The sequence below is a fragment of the Phallusia mammillata genome, chromosome 4 (genome assembly GCF_965637545.1).
Source record: "Phallusia mammillata chromosome 4, kaPhaMamm4.hap1.1, whole genome shotgun sequence".
In the NCBI taxonomy this organism is placed as follows: domain Eukaryota; kingdom Metazoa; phylum Chordata; class Ascidiacea; order Phlebobranchia; family Ascidiidae; genus Phallusia; species Phallusia mammillata.
Window position 1 is genome coordinate 22,038,428 of NC_137255.1, and position 20,008 is coordinate 22,058,435.

The 20,008-nt window shown below is 40.5% G+C and overlaps 1 long non-coding RNA gene across 1 annotated transcript; it reads right to left on the bottom strand.

Moving 5' to 3' along the window:
* Window positions 1-15,233: 15,233 nt before the first annotated feature.
* LOC145225346 (uncharacterized) lies at window positions 15,234-17,313 on the bottom strand. Its single transcript, XR_013859867.1, has 4 exons — window positions 17,220-17,313; window positions 17,078-17,144; window positions 16,897-16,984; window positions 15,234-16,754 (listed from the first exon to the last, which is right to left on the bottom strand). It is a non-coding gene; the product is annotated as an uncharacterized LOC145225346 (long non-coding RNA).
* Window positions 17,314-20,008: the final 2,695 nt, after the last annotated feature.

Genomic DNA, 20,008 nt, shown 5'->3' on the forward strand with positions numbered 1-20,008 from the left:
GCTTTTTGCCGGAATATTCCAGTTTCAAACTGGTTTAGACCGGTTTCTGCCTCCTACCGAACCTCCAAACCGGTTTAAACCGGAATCGGAGAGACAAAATTTTCACCCGATTTTTGAAAAAACCCTAAGGCTATAGCTTTTCCGTTTTTTCGGTTTTCAGGGGTTTAAAAATTCAAGAAAAATCCGGTTTTAGGTGGCTTTCTGCCGGAATATTCCAGTTTGAAACTGGTTTAGACCGGTTTCTGCCACCTACCGAATCTCCAAACCGGTTTAAACCGGAATCGGGGAGACAAAATTTTGACCCGATTTTTGAAAAAAACCCTAAGGCTATAGCCTTTCCGTTATCTCGGTTTTCGGGGCCAAAAAATTCAAGAAAAATCCGGTTTAAGGTGACTTTTTGCCGGAATATTCCAGTTTCAAACTGGTTTAGACCGGTTTCTGCCTCCTACCGAATCTCCAAACCGGTTTAAACCGGAATCGGGGAGACAAAATTTGGCCCGATTTTTGAAAAAAACCTAATGCTATATATATAGCTTTTCCGTTTTCTCGGTTTTCGGGGCCAAAAAATTCAAGAAAAATCCGGTTTTAGGTGGCTTTTTGCCGGAATATTCCAGTTTCAAACTGGTTTAGACCGGTTTCTGCCTCATACCGAACCTCCAAACCGGTTTAAACCGGAATCGGAGAGACAAAATTTTGACCCGATTTTTGAAAAAAAACCTAAAGCTATAAGCCTTTCCGTTTTTTCGGTTTTCAGGGGTTAAAAAATTCAAGAAAAATCCGGTTTTAGGTGGCTTTTTGCCGGAATATTCCAGTTTCAAACTGGTTTAGACCGGTTTCTGCCTCCTACCGAACCTCCAAACCGGTTTAAACCGGAATCGGAGAGACAAAATTTTGACCCGATTTTTGAAAAAAACCTGAGGCTATATATATAGCTTTTCCGTTTTCTCGGTTTTCGGGGCCATAAAATTCAGGAAAAATCCGGTTTGGGTGGCTTTCTGCCGGAATATTCCAGTTTCAAACTGGTTTAGACCGGTTTCTGCCTCATACCGAACCTCCAAACCGGTATAAACCGGAATCGGAGAGACAAAATTTTGACCCGATTTTTGAAAAAAAACCTAAAGCTATAAGCCTTTCCGTTTTTTCGGTTTTCGGGGCCAAAAAATTCAAGAAAAATCCGGTTTTAGGTGGCTTTTTGCCGGAATATTCCAGTTTCAAACTGGTTTAGACCGGTTTCTGCCACCTACCGAATCTCATAACCGGTTTAAACCGGAATCGGGGAGACAAAATTTTCACCCGATTTTTGAAAAAAAACCTAAAGCTATAAGCCTTTCCGTTTTTTCGGTTTTCGGGGCCAAAAAATTCAAGAAAAATCCGGTTTTAGGTGGCTTTCTGCCGGAATATTCCAGTTTCAAACTGGTTTAGACCGGTTTCTGCCTCCTACCGAATCTCCAAACCGGTTTAAACCGGAATCGGGGAGACAAAATTTTGACCCGATTTTTGAAAAAACCCTGAGGCTATGGCCTTTCCGTTTTCTCGGTTTTCGGGGCCAAAAAATTCAAGAAAAATCCGGTTTTAGGTGGCTTTTTGCCGGAATATTCCAGTTTCAAACTGGTTTAGACCGGTTTCTGCCTCCTACCGAACCTCCAACCCGGTTTGAACCGGAATCGGAGAGACAAAATTTTCACCCGATTTTTGAAAAAAACCTAAGTTTATAGCCTTTCCGTTTTTTCGGTTTTCGGGAGTTAAAAAATTCAAGAAAATTCCGGTTTTGGGTGGCTTTTTGCCGGAATATTCCAGTTTCAAACTGGTTTAGACCGGTTTCTGCCACCTACCGAATCTCCAAACCGGTTTAAACCGGAATCGGGGAGACAAAATTTTGACCCGATTTTTGAAAAAAACCTGAGGCTATAGCCTTTCCGTTTTCTCGGTTTTCGGGGCCAAAAAATTCATGAAAAATCCGGTTTTAGGTGGCTTTTTGCCGGAATATTCCAGTTTCAAACTGGTTTAGACCGGTTTCTGCCTCCTACCGAATCTCCAAACCGGTTTAAACCGGAATCGGGGAGACAAAATTTTCACCCGATTTTTGAAAAAACCCTAACTCTATATATATACCTTTTCCGTTTTCTCGGTTTTCGGGGCCAAAAAATTCAAGAAAAATCCGGTTTGGGTGGCTTTCTGCCGGAATATTCCAGTTTTAAACTGGTTTAGACCGGTTTCTCCCTCCTACCGAACCTCCAAACCGGTTTAAACCGGAATCGGAGAGACAAAATTTTCACCCGATTTTTGAAAAAACCCTAAGTTTATAGCCTTTCCGTTTTTTCGGTTTTCGGGAGTTAAAAAATTCAAGAAAAATCCGGTTTAAGGTGGCTTTTTGCCGGAATATTCCAGTTTCAAACTGGTTTAGACCGGTTTCTGCCTCCTACCGAACCTCCAAACCGGTTTAAACCGGAATCGGAGAGACAAAATTTTCACCCGATTTTTGAAAAAACCCTAAGGCTATAGCTTTTCCGTTTTCTCGGTTTTCGGGGCCAAAAAATTCAAGAAAAATCCGGTTTTAGGTGGCTTTTTGCCGGAATATTCCAGTTTCAAACTGGTTTAGACCGGTTTCTGCCTCCTACCGAACCTCCAAACCGGTTTAAACCGGAATCGGAGAGACAAAATTTTCACCCGATTTTTGAAAAAACCCTAAGGCTATAGCTTTTCCGTTTTTTCGGTTTTCAGGGGTTTAAAAATTCAAGAAAAATCCGGTTTTAGGTGGCTTTCTGCCGGAATATTCCAGTTTGAAACTGGTTTAGACCGGTTTCTGCCACCTACCGAATCTCCAAACCGGTTTAAACCGGAATCGGGGAGACAAAATTTTGACCCGATTTTTGAAAAAAACCCTAAGGCTATAGCCTTTCCGTTATCTCGGTTTTCGGGGCCAAAAAATTCAAGAAAAATCCGGTTTAAGGTGACTTTTTGCCGGAATATTCCAGTTTCAAACTGGTTTAGACCGGTTTCTGCCTCCTACCGAATCTCCAAACCGGTTTAAACCGGAATCGGGGAGACAAAATTTGGCCCGATTTTTGAAAAAAACCTAACGCTATATATATAGCTTTTCCGTTTTCTCGGTTTTCGGGGCCAAAAAATTCAAGAAAAATCCGGTTTTAGGTGGCTTTTTGCCGGAATATTCCAGTTTCAAACTGGTTTAGACCGGTTTCTGCCTCATACCGAACCTCCAAACCGGTTTAAACCGGAATCGGAGAGACAAAATTTTGACCCGATTTTTGAAAAAAAACCTAAAGCTATAAGCCTTTCCGTTTTTTCGGTTTTCGGGGCCAAAAAATTCAAGAAAAATCCGGTTTTAGGTGGCTTTTTGCCGGAATATTCCAGTTTCAAACTGGTTTAGACCGGTTTCTGCCTCCTACCGAACCTCCAAACCGGTTTAAACCGGAATCGGAGAGACAAAATTTTGACCCGATTTTTGAAAAAACCCTGAGGCTATATATATAGCTTTTCCGTTTTCTCGGTTTTCGGGGCCAAAAAATTCAAGAAAAATCCGGTTTTAGGTGGCTTTTTGCCGGAATATTCCAGTTTTAAACTGGTTTAGACCGGTTTCTGCCTCCTACCGAACCTCCAAACCGGTTTAAACCGGAATCGGAGAGACAAAATTTTCACCCGATTTTTGAAAAAACCCTAAGGCTATAGCCTTTCCGTTTTTTCGGTTTTCAGGGGTTAAAAAATTCAAGAAAAATCCGGTTTTAGGTGGCTTTTTGCCGGAATATTCCAGTTTCAAACTGGTTTAGACCGGTTTCTGCCTCCTACCGAATCTCCAAACCGGTTTAAACCGGAATCGGGGAGACCAAATTTTGACCCGATTTTTGAAAAAAACCTATGGCTATATATATAGCTTTTCCGTTTTCTCGGTTTTCGGGGCCATAAAATTCAGGAAAAATCCGGTTTGGGTGGCTTTCTGCCGGAATATTCCAGTTTCAAACTGGTTTAGACCGGTTTCTGCCTCATACCGAACCTCCAAACCGGTATAAACCGGAATCGGAGAGACAAAATTTTGACCCGATTTTTGAAAAAAAACCTAAAGCTATAAGCCTTTCCGTTTTTTCGGTTTTCGGGGCCAAAAAATTCAAGAAAAATCCGGTTTTAGGTGGCTTTTTGCCGGAATATTCCAGTTTCAAACTGGTTTAGACCGGTTTCTGCCACCTACCGAATCTCATAACCGGTTTAAACCGGAATCGGGGAGACAACATTTTCACCCGATTTTTGAAAAAAAACCTAAAGCTATAAGCCTTTCCGTTTTTTCGGTTTTCGGGGCCAAAAAATTCAAGAAAAATCCGGTTTTAGGTGGCTTTTTGCCGGAATATTCCAGTTTCAAACTGGTTTAGACCGGTTTCTGCCTCCTACCGAATCTCCAAACCGGTTTAAACCGGAATCGGGGAGACAAAATTTTGACCCGATTTTTGAAAAAACCCTGAGGCTATGGCCTTTCCGTTTTCTCGGTTTTCGGGGCCAAAAAATTCAAGAAAAATCCGGTTTTAGGTGGCTTTTTGCCGGAATATTCCAGTTTCAAACTGGTTTAGACCGGTTTCTGCCTCCTACCGAACCTCCAACCCGGTTTGAACCGGAATCGGAGAGACAAAATTTTCACCCGATTTTTGAAAAAAACCTAAGTTTATAGCCTTTCCGTTTTTTCGGTTTTCGGGAGTTAAAAAATTCAAGAAAATTCCGGTTTTGGGTGGCTTTTTGCCGGAATATTCCAGTTTCAAACTGGTTTAGACCGGTTTCTGCCACCTACCGAATCTCCAAACCGGTTTAAACCGGAATCGGGGAGACAAAATTTTCACCCGATTTTTGAAAAAAACCTGAGGCTATAGCCTTTCCGTTTTCTCGGTTTTCGGGGCCAAAAAATTCATGAAAAATCCGGTTTTAGGTGGCTTTTTGCCGGAATATTCCAGTTTCAAACTGGTTTAGACCGGTTTCTGCCTCCTACCGAATCTCCAAACCGGTTTAAACCGGAATCGGGGAGACAAAATTTTCACCCGATTTTTGAAAAAACCCTAACTCTATATATATACCTTTTCCGTTTTCTCGGTTTTCGGGGCCAAAAAATTCAAGAAAAATCCGGTTTGGGTGGCTTTCTGCCGGAATATTCCAGTTTTAAACTGGTTTAGACCGGTTTCTGCCTCCTACCGAACCTCCAAACCGGTTTAAACCGGAATCGGAGAGACAAAATTTTCACCCGATTTTTGAAAAAAACCTAAGTTTATAGCCTTTCCGTTTTTTCGGTTTTCGGGAGTTAAAAAATTCAAGAAAAATCCGGTTTAAGGTGGCTTTTTGCCGGAATATTCCAGTTTCAAACTGGTTTAGACCGGTTTCTGCCTCCTACCGAACCTCCAAACCGGTTTAAACCGGAATCGGAGAGACAAAATTTTCACCCGATTTTTGAAAAAACCCTAAGGCTATAGCTTTTCCGTTTTCTCGGTTTTCGGGGCCAAAAAATTCAAGAAAAATCCGGTTTTAGGTGGCTTTTTGCCGGAATATTCCAGTTTCAAACTGGTTTAGACCGGTTTCTGCCTCCTACCGAACCTCCAAACCGGTTTAAACCGGAATCGGAGAGACAAAATTTTCACCCGATTTTTTTGGTTTTCGGGGTTAAAAAATTCAAGAAAAATCCGGTTTAAGGTGGCTTTTTGCCGGAATATTCCAGTTTCAAACTGGTTTAGACCGGTTTCTGCCTCCTACCGAACCTCCAACCCGGTTTGAACCGGAATCGGAGAGACAAAATTTTGACCCGATTTTTGAAAAAAACCTAAGTTTATAGCCTTTCCGTTTTTTCGGTTTTCGGGAGTTAAAAAATTCAAGAAAATTCCGGTTTTGGGTGGCTTTTTGCCGGAATATTCCAGTTTCAAACTGGTTTAGACCGGTTTCTGCCACCTACCGAATCTCCAAACCGGTTTAAACCGGAATCGGGGAGACAAAATTTTGACCCGATTTTTGAAAAAAACCTGAGGCTATAGCCTTTCCGTTTTCTCGGTTTTCGGGGCCAAAAAACTCAAGAAAAATCCGGTTTTAGGTGGCTTTTTGCCGGAATATTCCAGTTTCAAACTGGTTTAGACCGGTTTCTGCCTCCTACCGAATCTCCAAACCGGTTTAAACCGGAATCGGGGAGACAAAATTTTCACCCGATTTTTGAAAAAACCCTAACTCTATATATATACCTTTTCCGTTTTCTCGGTTTTCGGGGCCAAAAAATTCAAGAAAAATCCGGTTTGGGTGGCTTTCTGCCGGAATATTCCAGTTTTAAACTGGTTTAGACCGGTTTCTCCCTCCTACCGAACCTCCAAACCGGTTTAAACCGGAATCGGAGAGACAAAATTTTGACCCGATTTTTGAAAAAACCCTAAGTTTATAGCCTTTCCGTTTTTTCGGTTTTCGGGAGTTAAAAAATTCAAGAAAAATCCGGTTTTAGGTGGCTTTTTGCCGGAATATTCCAGTTTCAAACTGGTTTAGACCGGTTTCTGCCTCCTACCGAACCTCCAAACCGGTTTAAACCGGAATCGGAGAGACAAAATTTTGACCCGATTTTTGAAAAAACCCTAAGGCTATAGCTTTTCCGTTTTCTCGGTTTTCGGGGCCAAAAAATTCAAGAAAAATCCGGTTTTAGGTGGCTTTTTGCCGGAATATTCCAGTTTCAAACTGGTTTAGACCGGTTTCTGCCTCCTACCGAACCTCCAAACCGGTTTAAACCGGAATCGGAGAGACAAAATTTTGACCCGATTTTTTTGGTTTTCGGGGTTAAAAAATTCAAGAAAAATCCGGTTTAAGGTGGCTTTTTGCCGGAATATTCCAGTTTCAAACTGGTTTAGACCGGTTTCTGCCTCCTACCGAACCTCCAAACCGGTTTAAACCGGAATCGGAGAGACAAAATTTTCACCCGATTTTTGAAAAAACCCTAAGGCTATAGCCTTTCCGTTATCTCGGTTTTCGGGGCCAAAAAATTCAAGATAAATCCGGTTTAAGGTGACTTTTTGCCGGAATATTCCAGTTTCAAACTGGTTTAGACCGGTTTCTGCCTCCTACCGAACCTCCAAACCGGTTTAAACCGGAATCGGAGAGACAAAATTTTCACCCGATTTTTGAAAAAACCCTAAGGCTATAGCTTTTCCGTTTTTTCGGTTTTCAGGGGTTTAAAAATTCAAGAAAAATCCGGTTTTAGGTGGCTTTTTGCCGGAATATTCCAGTTTGAAACTGGTTTAGACCGGTTTCTGCCACCTACCGAATCTCCAAACCGGTTTAAACCGGAATCGGGGAGACAAAATTTTGACCCGATTTTCCGTTATCTCGGTTTTCGGGGCCAAAAAATTCAAGAAAAATCCGGTTTAAGGTGACTTTTTGCCGGAATATTCCAGTTTCAAACTGGTTTAGACCGGTTTCTGCCTCCTACCGAATCTCCAAACCGGTTTAAACCGGAATCGCGGAGACAAAATTTTGACCCGATTTTTGAAAAAAACCTAACGCTATATATATAGCTTTTCCGTTTTCTCGGTTTTCGGGGCCAAAAAATTCAAGAAAAATCCGGTTTTAGGTGGCTTTTTGCCGGAATATTCCAGTTTCAAACTGGTTTAGACCGGTTTCTGCCTCATACCGAACCTCCAAACCGGTTTAAACCGGAATCGGAGAGACAAAATTTTGACCCGATTTTTGAAAAAAAACCTAAAGCTATAAGCCTTTCCGTTTTTTCGGTTTTCGGGGCCAAAAAATTCAAGAAAAATCCGGTTTTAGGTGGCTTTTTGCCGGAATATTCCAGTTTCAAACTGGTTTAGACCGGTTTCTGCCTCCTACCGAACCTCCAAACCGGTTTAAACCGGAATCGGAGAGACAAAATTTTCACCCGATTTTTGAAAAAACCCTGAGGCTATATATATAGCTTTTCCGTTTTCTCGGTTTTCGGGGCCAAAAAATTCAAGAAAAATCCGGTTTTAGGTGGCTTTTTGCCGGAATATTCCAGTTTTAAACTGGTTTAGACCGGTTTCTGCCTCCTACCGAACCTCCAAACCGGTTTAAACCGGAATCGGAGAGACAAAATTTTCACCCGATTTTTGAAAAAACCCTGAGGCTATATATATAGCTTTTCCGTTTTCTCGGTTTTCGGGGCCAAAAAATTCAAGAAAAATCCGGTTTTAGGTGGCTTTTTGCCGGAATATTCCAGTTTTAAACTGGTTTAGACCGGTTTCTGCCTCATACCGAACCTCCAAACCGGTATAAACCGGAATCGGAGAGACAAAATTTTGACCCGATTTTTGAAAAAAAACCTAAAGCTATAAGCCTTTCCGTTTTTTCGGTTTTCGGGGCCAAAAAATTCAAGAAAAATCCGGTTTTAGGTGGCTTTTTGCCGGAATATTCCAGTTTCAAACTGGTTTAGACCGGTTTCTGCCACCTACCGAATCTCATAACCGGTTTAAACCGGAATCGGGGAGACAAAATTTTCACCCGATTTTTGAAAAAAAACCTAAAGCTATAAGCCTTTCCGTTTTTTCGGTTTTCGGGGCCAAAAAATTCAAGAAAAATCCGGTTTTAGGTGGCTTTTTGCCGGAATATTCCAGTTTCAAACTGGTTTAGACCGGTTTCTGCCTCCTACCGAATCTCCAAACCGGTTTAAACCGGAATCGGGGAGACAAAATTTTGACCCGATTTTTGAAAAAACCCTGAGGCTATGGCCTTTCCGTTTTCTCGGTTTTCGGGGCCAAAAAATTCAAGAAAAATCCGGTTTTAGGTGGCGTTTTGCCGGAATATTCCAGTTTCAAACTGGTTTAGACCGGTTTCTGCCTCCTACCGAACCTCCAACCCGGTTTGAACCGGAATCGGAGAGACAAAATTTTCACCCGATTTTTGAAAAAAACCTAAGTTTATAGCCTTTCCGTTTTTTCGGTTTTCGGGAGTTAAAAAATTCAAGAAAATTCCGGTTTTGGGTGGCTTTTTGCCGGAATATTCCAGTTTCAAACTGGTTTAGACCGGTTTCTGCCACCTACCGAATCTCCAAACCGGTTTAAACCGGAATCGGGGAGACAAAATTTTCACCCGATTTTTGAAAAAAACCTGAGGCTATAGCCTTTCCGTTTTCTCGGTTTTCGGGGCCAAAAAATTCATGAAAAATCCGGTTTTAGGTGGCTTTTTGCCGGAATATTCCAGTTTCAAACTGGTTTAGACCGGTTTCTGCCTCCTACCGAATCTCCAAACCGGTTTAAACCGGAATCGGGGAGACAAAATTTTCACCCGATTTTTGAAAAAACCCTAACTCTATATATATACCTTTTCCGTTTTCTCGGTTTTCGGGGCCAAAAAATTCAAGAAAAATCCGGTTTGGGTGGCTTTCTGCCGGAATATTCCAGTTTTAAACTGGTTTAGACCGGTTTCTCCCTCCTACCGAACCTCCAAACCGGTTTAAACCGGAATCGGAGAGACAAAATTTTCACCCGATTTTTGAAAAAACCCTAAGTTTATAGCCTTTCCGTTTTTTCGGTTTTCGGGAGTTAAAAAATTCAAGAAAAATCCGGTTTAAGGTGGCTTTTTGCCGGAATATTCCAGTTTCAAACTGGTTTAGACCGGTTTCTGCCTCCTACCGAACTACCAAACCGGTTTAAACCGGAATCGGAGAGACAAAATTTTCACCCGATTTTTGAAAAAACCCTAAGGCTATAGCTTTTCCGTTTTCTCGGTTTTCGGGGCCAAAAAATTCAAGAAAAATCCGGTTTTAGGTGGCTTTTTGCCGGAATATTCCAGTTTCAAACTGGTTTAGACCGGTTTCTGCCTCCTACCGAACCTCCAAACCGGTTTAAACCGGAATCGGAGAGACAAAATTTTCACCCGATTTTTTTGGTTTTCGGGGTTAAAAAATTCAAGAAAAATCCGGTTTAAGGTGGCTTTTTGCCGGAATATTCCAGTTTCAAACTGGTTTAGACCGGTTTCTGCCTCCTACCGAACCTCCAACCCGGTTTGAACCGGAATCGGAGAGACAAAATTTTGACCCGATTTTTGAAAAAAACCTAAGTTTATAGCCTTTCCGTTTTTTCGGTTTTCGGGAGTTAAAAAATTCAAGAAAATTCCGGTTTTGGGTGGCTTTTTGCCGGAATATTCCAGTTTCAAACTGGTTTAGACCGGTTTCTGCCACCTACCGAATCTCCAAACCGGTTTAAACCGGAATCGGGGAGACAAAATTTTGACCCGATTTTTGAAAAAAACCTGAGGCTATAGCCTTTCCGTTTTCTCGGTTTTCGGGGCCAAAAAATTCAAGAAAAATCCGGTTTTAGGTGGCTTTTTGCCGGAATATTCCAGTTTCAAACTGGTTTAGACCGGTTTCTGCCTCCTACCGAATCTCCAAACCGGTTTAAACCGGAATCGGGGAGACAAAATTTTCACCCGATTTTTGAAAAAACCCTAACTCTATATATATACCTTTTCCGTTTTCGCGGTTTTCGGGGCCAAAAAATTCAAGAAAAATCCGGTTTGGGTGGCTTTCTGCCGGAATATTCCAGTTTTAAACTGGTTTAGACCGGTTTCTCCCTCCTACCGAACCTCCAAACCGGTTTAAACCGGAATCGGAGAGACAAAATTTTGACCCGATTTTTGAAAAAACCCTAAGTTTATAGCCTTTCCGTTTTTTCGGTTTTCGGGAGTTAAAAAATTCAAGAAAAATCCGGTTTTAGGTGGCTTTTTGCCGGAATATTCCAGTTTCAAACTGGTTTAGACCGGTTTCTGCCTCCTACCGAACCTCCAAACCGGTTTAAACCGGAATCGGAGAGACAAAATTTTGACCCGATTTTTGAAAAAACCCTAAGGCTATAGCTTTTCCGTTTTCTCGGTTTTCGGGGCCAAAAAATTCAAGAAAAATCCGGTTTTAGGTGGCTTTTTGCCGGAATATTCCAGTTTCAAACTGGTTTAGACCGGTTTCTGCCTCCTACCGAACCTCCAAACCGGTTTAAACCGGAATCGGAGAGACAAAATTTTGACCCGATTTTTTTGGTTTTCGGGGTTAAAAAATTCAAGAAAAATCCGGTTTAAGGTGGCTTTTTGCCGGAATATTCCAGTTTCAAACTGGTTTAGACCGGTTTCTGCCTCCTACCGAACCTCCAAACCGGTTTAAACCGGAATCGGAGAGACAAAATTTTCACCCGATTTTTGAAAAAACCCTAAGGCTATAGCCTTTCCGTTATCTCGGTTTTCGGGGCCAAAAAATTCAAGATAAATCCGGTTTAAGGTGACTTTTTGCCGGAATATTCCAGTTTCAAACTGGTTTAGACCGGTTTCTGCCTCCTACCGAACCTCCAAACCGGTTTAAACCGGAATCGGAGAGACAAAATTTTCACCCGATTTTTGAAAAAACCCTAAGGCTATAGCTTTTCCGTTTTTTCGGTTTTCAGGGGTTTAAAAATTCAAGAAAAATCCGGTTTTAGGTGGCTTTTTGCCGGAATATTCCAGTTTGAAACTGGTTTAGACCGGTTTCTGCCACCTACCGAATCTCCAAACCGGTTTAAACCGGAATCGGGGAGACAAAATTTTGACCCGATTTTCCGTTATCTCGGTTTTCGGGGCCAAAAAATTCAAGAAAAATCCGGTTTAAGGTGACTTTTTGCCGGAATATTCCAGTTTCAAACTGGTTTAGACCGGTTTCTGCCTCCTACCGAATCTCCAAACCGGTTTAAACCGGAATCGGGGAGACAAAATTTTGACCCGATTTTTGAAAAAAACCTAACGCTATATATATAGCTTTTCCGTTTTCTCGGTTTTCGGGGCCAAAAAATTCAAGAAAAATCCGGTTTTAGGTGGCTTTTTGCCGGAATATTCCAGTTTCAAACTGGTTTAGACCGGTTTCTGCCTCATACCGAACCTCCAAACCGGTTTAAACCGGAATCGGAGAGACAAAATTTTGACCCGATTTTTGAAAAAAAACCTAAAGCTATAAGCCTTTCCGTTTTTTCGGTTTTCACGGCCAAAAAATTCAAGAAAAATCCGGTTTTAGGTGGCTTTTTGCCGGAATATTCCAGTTTCAAACTGGTTTAGACCGGTTTCTGCCTCCTACCGAACCTCCAAACCGGTTTAAACCGGAATCGGAGAGACAAAATTTTCACCCGATTTTTGAAAAAACCCTGAGGCTATATATATAGCTTTTCCGTTTTCTCGGTTTTCGGGGCCAAAAAATTCAAGAAAAATCCGGTTTTAGGTGGCTTTTTGCCGGAATATTCCAGTTTTAAACTGGTTTAGACCGGTTTCTGCCTCCTACCGAACCTCCAAACCGGTTTAAACCGGAATCGGAGAGACAAAATTTTCACCCGATTTTTGAAAAAACCCTGAGGCTATATATATAGCTTTTCCGATTTCTCGGTTTTCGGGGCCAAAAAATTCAAGAAAAATCCGGTTTTAGGTGGCTTTTTGCCGGAATATTCCAGTTTTAAACTGGTTTAGACCGGTTTCTGCCTCATACCGAACCTCCAAACCGGTATAAACCGGAATCGGAGAGACAAAATTTTGACCCGATTTTTGAAAAAAAACCTAAAGCTATAAGCCTTTCCGTTTTTTCGGTTTTCGGGGCCAAAAAATTCAAGAAAAATCCGGTTTTAGGTGGCTTTTTGCCGGAATATTCCAGTTTCAAACTGGTTTAGACCGGTTTCTGCCACCTACCGAATCTCATAACCGGTTTAAACCGGAATCGGGGAGACAAAATTTTCACCCGATTTTTGAAAAAAAACCTAAAGCTATAAGCCTTTCCGTTTTTTCGGTTTTCGGGGCCAAAAAATTCAAGAAAAATCCGGTTTTAGGTGGCGTTTTGCCGGAATATTCCAGTTTCAAACTGGTTTAGACCGGTTTCTGCCTCCTACCGAACCTCCAACCCGGTTTGAACCGGAATCGGAGAGACAAAATTTTCACCCGATTTTTGAAAAAAACCTAAGTTTATAGCCTTTCCGTTTTTTCGGTTTTCGGGAGTTAAAAAATTCAAGAAAATTCCGGTTTTGGGTGGCTTTTTGCCGGAATATTCCAGTTTCAAACTGGTTTAGACCGGTTTCTGCCTCCTACCGAATCTCCAAACCGGTTTAAACCGGAATCGGGGAGACAAAATTTTGACCCGATTTTTGAAAAAACCCTGAGGCTATGGCCTTTCCGTTTTCTCGGTTTTCGGGGCCAAAAAATTCAAGAAAAATCCGGTTTTAGGTGGCGTTTTGCCGGAATATTCCAGTTTCAAACTGGTTTAGACCGGTTTCTGCCTCCTACCGAACCTCCAACCCGGTTTGAACCGGAATCGGAGAGACAAAATTTTCACCCGATTTTTGAAAAAAACCTAAGTTTATAGCCTTTCCGTTTTTTCGGTTTTCGGGAGTTAAAAAATTCAAGAAAATTCCGGTTTTGGGTGGCTTTTTGCCGGAATATTCCAGTTTCAAACTGGTTTAGACCGGTTTCTGCCACCTACCGAATCTCCAAACCGGTTTAAACCGGAATCGGGGAGACAAAATTTTGACCCGATTTTTGAAAAAAACCTGAGGCTATAGCCTTTCCGTTTTCTCGGTTTTCGGGGCCAAAAAATTCATGAAAAATCCGGTTTTAGGTGGCTTTTTGCCGGAATATTCCAGTTTCAAACTGGTTTAGACCGGTTTCTGCCTCCTACCGAACCCCCAAACCGGTTTAAACCGGAATCGGAGAGACAAAATTTTCACCCGATTTTTGAAAAAACCCTAAGGCTATATATATAGCTTTTCCGTTATCTCGGTTTTCGGGGCCAAAAAATTCAGGGAAAATCCGGTTTGGGTGGCTTTCTGCCGGAATATTCCAGTTTTAAACTGGTTTAGACCGGTTTCTGCCTCCTACCGAACCCCCAAACCGGTTTAAACCGGAATCGGAGAGACAAAATTTTGACCCGATTTTTGAAAAAAAACCTATGGCTATAATCGTTATTAAACCGTTTTTTTTTTCATCTAAAACACAAGAAAACCTTTTTTATATTTTTTGCTAGTATATCTTTTAGATTACAAAGAGAAGTATAATTCATACTCAACTGGTAAGTTTGAAGATAATTCAGTTTCCTTTCAGAGGTGAAGCGTTGCACTTTTTCCTTCCCTATGCTTCGTTGTTGACCAAACATCAATCCAGATATAGTCGCTCTTTTGTTTCCTCAGTTGGTTGTTGTCAGATTTCGAGTAGATTGTGTTCGTTAACTAACAGACAGACAACCGCGGATAACTTGAACGCATGTTTAAACCCCATAGAAATTTCTTTGTTTCTCATTCTACAACTGTTTTTCGCACTAAGTTTTTAAAAACATGTTTGATTGAATTTGATGTGTACAAAGTGCTATATGTTTAGTTTTTAATTATTGCGAATAGTTTGTTCTCTTTTGGATGCAAACGTTTGAGTGATGTGCTTAGTTCTGCACAAAAGATTATCACGCGATTATCGAGGTTTGATTTAGACAGGCCTGATCTGTTGCCGAGTTAAAGATTCCTCAATGGCAATCATCGTTTTTAAAATACCATATTTTGAAGACTGTGAGTAATTAAAGAATTTGTGGGACTGAAAAATGAGACTTAACCCAGTGAATATGAACTCAAATAACAAGACTCGTTAACCAACACTGCTATTTGGTGGTCACGATACAACCGCGTTTTTCATTTTTTTTATGCCATTTTTAAGCTAAATATTTCCTACCGGAAGAGTTCTTTTGTTACGAAGTTGTCAAATGTTTGTTTCACTTTGGGGTTCTCTGCAACTAATATTCCTTATGTCGGTTTCTTAACCTCTTTCCTGCACCGTTCACTATAACAGTGGGGTGATTAATAACAGCGTCTCTTCCAAAAACTCGCATTAAACTAATATCTAACATTATTTATCAACATCTGGTTTGATGTTATTGTTAGTAGACAGCATGCACCATCCCTGTATGTGATTAAATAACACCCGCAAGGTGACGCTGCTGCCCAATCTGGAAACCACGGTTCTCAAATATATGCTTGTGCGGAAGAACTTGGCCGAATGGCCCGGCGCCTGACCCTCATACAGACATAATAAACTTTGATAGGGATTCGTCCGCGGGAGCGTCCTGGATTCGAACCCCGTGAAAAAATGCTCGTCCACTTCCAAATTAACGCGGAAACAACTCTTTCACTCTTTTTTTGGAACTCATCTTCACGCGGTTTGTTACATATCGTCGTAAGTAAGCGGAACCAACATCGGCTCGTCTGTCACAGCATCACAAATTGAAACAGATTGACCGATGTATTCATTATTCCACAACAACCGACAGCGTTCGTCACACTGCGAATTTGCACACAGTAAAAAATATAATACATTTTAATGTTAAAATAAAATAGAGGGAATAACCGAGAGGGGAAGGCGTTTATGGCAACTTAAAACAACACTTCAGTTAAAGCCTACAACGTTGCAACACCTTGTATGTTAATTCTTATACAACAAGTCTGTGGATGTTGTGCATGAAGAAGAAAAAAACGCTATAATAAATGACTCCTCCAAGGTGTTCTATTCAGTTAGTTTGTGGTAGCTTAATCGTCAAGGCGTCACATTGATACATAGTACCGTGGTGCACAAAAACACCATCCGAAACAGATAATAAAAATGAACCACAGAAAATCCGTTTTTTTGCTGCAGACATAAGCACAGAGATAACATCACACGATTATTATTGTACACTAAACTTTAGTGATTCTTTTACATTACTGTTGAGAAGCGAAAAAAGTATCAATAGGGGTTGTAAAATTGTTATACGATCTAGATTGAAAGTTGACCCAACATAACCACGTCATAACGGATATATGACATACACTGAAAACTGTAGTCGCTATAAAACGGGTGGAAAATTAGCTTTACATTTACGTTGCACCAATCGTTAATATCAGTTAACGATTTAAGTTTCAAATTCCATTAACACTGTAAGGCTCGAAAGGTAAAATCATGCAAAGAGTTGAGAGAGAATTTAGGTACTTATATAACCAACATCATATTTAAAGTTTAAACATTAGCTTCACATTTACAAACTCAAACATGACATTTAAAATCTTAGGATATACAAAAAATGTAATGTCGAAAACCCTGCTGGCGTATGAAAGAATATGATTGTGAAAATAATGACAGTTTTTACCAGCAATTGTTTCCAAACAACATCATAAACTGGTTGAAACATTTTAAAGCATAAAACTAGAAGCTTGTTACAATAAAATTGGACATTTGGATCCTTGCTGGATGGAAAAAAAGATAAAACAACATATATGTTAGTGACAGCGATAAAACACATATCCGATGGTAATCAATTGTTTCACACAAAATAAAATTATGAAAATATTGCGATATAGTTCACCCGTCGCGCTGTTCCTCCAACAGATAAAGGAATGTCCGAATGCGCAAGGCAACACATGCTGCAGTGTTGGTATTCATACGTTTGCGTATGTACAGACCAGAATAACGCGCGCTGCTCAGTGAAATAGTCAGAATCATCAGTTGTAGATATTTGTTTCTTTAGAAATAGTTACGTTGGTTTGTCATGGAAGGCAGATGTGATAAAACAGACCCACAACCGACTCAAGTCGTAAAATGAAGTCACAGGTTATAGCGACACCCGTGTGACGTATGAGATGCACATTCCATGAAGATGATGACGAATTGGTATTGACGCGTTCGAATGACGTCATCAGGAGAAATGCGGGAGGAAGTTCGCAAACTGAACGCTGTCCCTTGTGTTGCGACATCACAAAAGTGTATGGCGTCTGGAAAATAGAAAACATGGTCACAATAAATTATTTAACAAATAAGACCATGCATTTGAAAAACGGCCTTTCATTTTAAATGAGGCGAATATTGAAAATTGGGGTTTTCGATTAAGGGTGGATTTTACTTAACTTGGCTTACCTTATAATTATCAGGGTTGGCAAATTGACGTTGTCGGTTGAGGGTTGATGCACCTGCGCCGACGGGTGGCGTCATTTCGTCCCTGCATCTGAAAACAAATTTAAACATCGAATGTTAAGCATTGATCATAAATTTACAGGTTGCATGCAATGGTATAGAGACTGTTAAACAGGGGACATACCGTTTGTTGTCTTGTTTGTTTTCTGTACTTTTTTTTGCAGCAGCAAGAAGTAAAATCTCAATAAAACCTGAGGAAACAAAAACCCTAATATTCTAAAGTCAAATCTTCAAAATCTGTAACACAAAAATAAAAGTTTTGTAACCTGAAAAGCAACATCATTACGCTGTAACTATTACCCACAGCTGTACAGCTACAACTTAAAGAAAACACTCCTAAAACCTGAAAAACAAAACAAGTTGTTATGAAATTATTATCAACAGTTCTAAAACCCGAAAAACAAAATCAGTTGTTAAGAAATCTGTTAAAACAGTCCTAAAACCCGAAAAACAAAGCAAGTTAGAAATTCTTGTTTAGAAATTCTTTAAAACAACCCTTAAACCTAAAAAAACAAGTTGTTAAGAATGAGTTCTAAAACCTGAAAAACAAAACAAGTTGTTATAAGAAGTCTTTTAAAACAGTCCTAAAACCCGAAAAACAAAACAAGTTAGAAATTCTTGTTTAGAAATTCTTTGAAACAGCCCTAAAACCTAAAAAAAAGTCGTTAAAAATGAGTCCTAAAACCTGTAAAACAAAACAAAGTGTTAAAAACAAAACAAGTTACAGTCCTAAAACCTGAAAAACCAAAGAAGTTGTTAAGAAGTCTTTTAAAACAGTCCCAAGACCTGAAAAACAAAACAAGTTGTTTAGAAATTCTTTACAACAGCCCTAAAACCTAAAAAAAAGTTGTTAAAAATGAGTCCTAAAACCTGAAAAACAAAACGAAGTGTTAAAAACAAAACAAGTTGCAGTCCTAAAACCTGAAAAACCAAAGAAGTTGTTAAGAAGTCTTTTGAAACAGTCCTAAAACCTAAAAAACAAAACAGATTGTTAAGAAATCTATTAAAACAAATCTGGAAAACAAATGTAAAAAGTTTAAACCTGTAAAAGATTGCACTGTTAGTTGATGCAAAATTTACAATACCTTGCAAACCTCCATGGTGCGTTACATGGTTATTTAAAAATAATCCGTTGCATTTGTATAATTTGACAAAAACCTATTGTAACATTTTAAACCAATTCCGATATTGATGCAAACCTGAAAGACAAAAACAAGTTTCACTTTACATGCAGCAACAACGAAGACAAACAACAACATACTTACAATTTAAATTTAGGTGACTTGGATAGCAAAAACAGCAAACCCTACAATCTGTCACAACTAAACTTTTTGCATTATAATAACTAACGATGGCGGTTCGCGGTTAGAGCGAGCGACGCAAGCGACACAAAACGCAACAAAACACAACATCACACAAAGAACCTGTCGACTGATGTAAAAGGCACAACACCCCCCCAAGAGCTGGTCTACTTAAAAAGAAATGAAAGGATAGAAAAAGTTGACTCCGCACACAGTTTTTGTTGATAAAAGAGGGAAAACGACAGAAAAATCTGTTACAATTTCGATAATTGGTTAGAAAGAGTTATAATTTTTGCTTTAAATTGCAATCAAAACAAAAGTCGTTCATCTCCAGCATGAATCGGCTGTGAGCAAAGTTCCTGAAAAAAACGTTGGAACCGCCATCGTCCCTGCACGCCCGACGAAAAAACACACCACACAAGCTTGCCTGCAACTAACTGCCCTCCATACAACCGCCGCAAATTAGCCTAGTAAAGTAGAAAGTGAGTCTGTCGTGTTTTACAACCATCCAGAAGCGCCCCATTATGGCTAGATGGTCGGGTCAAGCAGGAATACAGAATTGAAATTAATAGTAATTAAGTTAGCCTAAATCCACTAAGAAAATAGAAAGGGTTTGACCAGCAAAATGGGAAAATGGGGCTTTCTAATCGGCGAAATATTACAGTTATAATTTATCATTATAATTATATGACGAATAACCAGGGGAAATTACATCACATGTTTGGCATTCAATTCGCAGCCTCTTAGACAAGAAAACTTTGAGCAGGATGTACAAGAATGGATAAAACAAGCTGGTCAAAACCCGAAAACACAAATCCCTAATTTTACAGTTAGCATAGGCGCAACCGTTTGTTTAAAAGGAACGTTTAAGGCGTATAACTCAACAACGACGTGTCATTGTCCTTTGCCCTCAGAGTCCCCCCGCAAGGACCCATATGTTTTACGCAACCTCAGGGCTGGAAAATTTAGCAACAGTTTGCGCCCTATCAGGGTGGTTCACAGGGCTTTTCGGGCTATATGCAAAGTCGGTCCCCTCCGGCTCACGGGCCTGAGCTATCATTGGGAATAACGGTGTCCGAACTTGGCCCTGCCTGCACCGCGGCCGGTGCAATGCGGCGGAGGCCATGCCCAGGCCGTGTTTCTATGCGCACCTTAATTTAGCTAAAGCCATTTAGCAACGCGCCACACCTTATAGCTAAAGTTCGATCTAATCTAAGCCCTATGTGGCGCGCGAATCCCAAACGTACCCCACCTATGTTAGCTAAACCTAACCCTAGTTAATGAGTGCTACTCTAGTTTCTAGCCCTAGCGCCAACTAGCTGACAATAGTAGCACTCCTACCAACTTGGGCCTTTCTTTGACCGCAGAGGACTTCCTCAACGGGTCATTCGCGGACAAAGAATAGGTCACTCACCCTAGCGCCAGTTAACCTAAGTTAGGCCTAACAATTCTGCAAACCCGGTTAACCCACGACAGACTCCTATGTTTACATACAAAGATAAATTATATTGAAGATCCGAAGCGCTGATGAAGATAGCTCGATGCGGTTTGGATGATGTTAGGTTGATTTTGGGAATCTGTGGAAAAAGATCCAAATCAAACTTTTGTAGCAAAGGTAGGAACAAAGCTAAGACAATTGTCTCAAAACACACACACATGGCAATTTCCAAATACCAGCCCTGATTTGGAAAACACGCCTGCGTGTGTGACGTCACAATGCCCTAAGAGGGTTTGTTGCAACTGGCACATTCAGT